The sequence below is a fragment of the Curcuma longa genome, unplaced genomic scaffold, assembly GCF_044706935.1.
Source record: "Curcuma longa cultivar G26 ecotype Majalengka, Jawa Barat unplaced genomic scaffold, ITB_CL_G26_1.1 contig_6913, whole genome shotgun sequence".
NCBI lineage: Eukaryota > Viridiplantae > Streptophyta > Magnoliopsida > Zingiberales > Zingiberaceae > Curcuma > Curcuma longa.
This window is the reverse complement of record NW_027434803.1, coordinates 716-3,785: the sequence shown is the minus strand read 5'-3', so window position 1 is coordinate 3,785 and position 3,070 is coordinate 716. Positions and strand designations below refer to the sequence as shown.

The following is a 3,070-nucleotide window of genomic DNA, read 5'->3' as shown; positions in this document are numbered from 1 at the left end:
TCAACTTCTTGTACTATTTGTACCCTTAAACAAAATACAGAATGATTTTTTTTACTTTTATTTCTTTTGATTCTTGCTTGAATAAGAATCTTGCACTTTTCTTGTTTGAAACAGAAAACAGAAGCCTTTTCTCTTTAGTAAGAAATAAATTTCACAGTGCTTGTATAAATTTTTGCAAGATTTATGCTATCTACCAACACACAAACATTTAGACGAGAGCTTGGTTGTTTAGATATTTAAACCATGGCTTGTTAGCTTCATAAAGCTTCTAGAGTTATTGAACCGCTTGGTGCTCCAAGCAAGTTTATCATCTTAAGGTTTGTATCATGAATATGTAAAATGATATGGAGATCATATTCATTGCATGCTTTGACCAATTGTATTGTTTCCTTGTGTATTCCTATATGAAGTTTTTGTATATGTGTTTCCAGGGTATTCCTTTATCATTTCATTCAATAGGAATAGTTCTTCTAATTCTATAAATCTTTTTAGCACGCTTTTCTGTTGAATAAAAAAGGGGCAGCCCGGTGCACGAAGCTCCAGCCATGCGGGGTCCGGGGAAAGGATCCATTGTACGCAGCCTTACCTCTCTGAGTGTTTGTTATATTGTTAACATGAATTGCTGAAATAATTGCTTATGATAATACTTCCTGAATATCTCAAGAAAGATGGGTATTCATTCAGTCTTTGGTTCCTACCTTGATCCACAAGCTGACAAGGTTTAATTTTTTTGGATGAAACTTATGGTTGATAACCAATTGTGCTGTGTGTGCTCGTAATATGACATTGTACTCCGGTTTTGTCAGTGCAGGTTCTAATTGCTTGTGTTGGATTGGCTATGTTAAAAAAGGATCTACTAAATTGTGAGTCATTCAAATACCTTCCCAGAGGATTATCTCACACCTAAACTGAGTCCAATGCTACATACCTGTTTTCCTACCTTTTCTAATTAAGTAATTAATAAATAGTGCTTTATTTTAGATTGCTAGTGTTGTTTCCAAAATTGTATTTCAGACAAAAAACATGGCAACTACCTGAATTTGTCTGTTGCAATTGCAGCTATGCTTGTGGCCTTGATCATTGCAAGAGATGTAGGTCTTATTGGTGGTGCATTTTATAAAAGAGCTGCAAGTTTGGGTGGGAGGTAAGGTTAAATTTGAAAATCTTGAACGAGTCTGATGAACTTATTGAATCCTCCTATGATTTTTTTGCAGTGAAAGAGTTGGTCTCAGTTTGTAAATCTTGATGAAATGCATAGACACAAGGTGGAGCCTCTCTTCATACGCAAGGTATAGTTTTGTGTTCTTGGTGCTTATGTCTTTGAACACTATGCTTTCTTTTCTGATACTGTTGCATCCTTCTTCTACATTGAAATATGTCATCATTTAATGAGTGGCTTGTGCAGGTGAACACAGTCTTCCAGTTGCTTTTAGTTGCTACTGCTCTTCTTCAACCTGAGTTAGGGAATATGTCATCATTTAATGCTAAATGTAAGCTGCTTCATTGGTCTGTTGATGGAGCTGTTGCAGAAGGTCGAATTGCATCCACAGATCCAAAAGCAAAAGTACATCACGTTCCTCTTGGTGATCTTATTGGAAAGTTTGGATTGATAGAGTTCTTGTGGAGAAGGTGGAGCTAATTCGACCAAACGAAGAAATGCTTTTTCTTGAGGATGCAATAGGAAGCACATTAGCTTGGGCATCGATGTTTATAGTTTTGTCTGACTGATTTGGACGAATCGATATATTATTTATAGTAAAGATGAACATGAACTTGGATTGTTTTGTCTAACTAGATGTAGATGATTATCTTTGATATATTTGAACTATGATTTTATAATTGTGAATGTGATGTTATCTAATATTTGTATATTGGATTTTAAATGTTAGAGCTTTGAGCAGGTCTATTTGTGTATTTATATTTGTATTTGTATTTGTATTATATATTTGTGTATATAGGTCTATTTGTGTATATATTTGTGTATTTATTAAAAATATAATTATTCGCAGCGCGCGGGGCGCGTGCTGCGGATGCACCTTTCCGCAGCGCGCGGGGCGCGTGCTGCGAAACATTGCACCTTTCCGCAGCGCACGACCCGCGCGCTGCGGATGCAACTTTCCGCAGCATGCGCCCGTGCGCTGCGGATGCAACTTTCCGCAGCGCGCGGGGCCAACTTTCCGCAGCGTGCGGGGCTGCAACTTTCCACAGCGCGCGCCCCGCGCGCTGCGGATGAGTTATAACTTTCAACAGCTTGAAGTTATGCAGCATGCAATGTGCGCTGCGGATAGCTTAATTGCGCGCTGCAGGAAAGTCAAATTTGTTGTAGTACTTGATCTTCTGCTGTATATCCTCTCCTCTTCTCGAACGTTGTGTGAACAACGATCCTTCGAGATGATTCCACCAAAACTCTTCTTGTAATACAATGGCAAGCAAGGAAAGCCTTCTCTTCTTCATCTTCTATTTTCTTCTGTCCCTTCTTCTTCTTCTTCTCTTGGCCGCCGACCCTAACAAGAGATGGGGAACTTGTGTGCCGGCCCTAGCAAAGATGGAGAGGAGAAGAACCGAAGCTTGCAAGGGGAAAGAAGAACAAAAGGGGCGCTGGCCCTAGAAGGGAGAAGAAGAGAGGGGTTGGTGGCAAAGAAAAAGAAGGAGAGGCTTCTTAATGCCGTCGGCCCTTAGGGGAAGAAAACAAGAAAAAAATTATTTTTTCCTCTTGCAAGCCCTCCTTTATATATGATGGGCTCCCCGCAAGTATACGGGTTGTTGTCAAGTAATAAAATATCGATCCACAGGGACCGTGAAATTACTTACTAGATTTAGTACAAAAAGGTTGGAGAGAAAACGAGCATGAGTTGAGTTGTGGGGGAGAAGAGAGTGTCCTAGAGTACTTTATCCTAAAATCAGAGAGAGGAAACGACTGTGACAATGTATGTGGAACGATCCTAGGACTTCGGACTCCTCAGGAAATTGGTTAATTGACTTGGATCCTCTACCTTTCCTCAATAATTATGCAATTGTAGGAATGCTAACCAATATATCCGATTAGACCTCGTCAGGTATCCTCAGAATA

The 3,070-nt window shown here is 39.5% G+C and overlaps 1 long non-coding RNA gene across 1 annotated transcript; it reads left to right on the top strand.

Annotated features, from left to right (window-relative positions):
- Positions 1–538: 538 nt before the first annotated feature.
- On the top strand, positions 539–1,825 carry LOC141819482 (uncharacterized). Its single transcript, XR_012601072.1, has 5 exons — positions 539–719; positions 807–863; positions 1,060–1,144; positions 1,215–1,289; positions 1,406–1,825. It is a non-coding gene; the product is annotated as an uncharacterized LOC141819482 (long non-coding RNA).
- Positions 1,826–3,070: the final 1,245 nt, after the last annotated feature.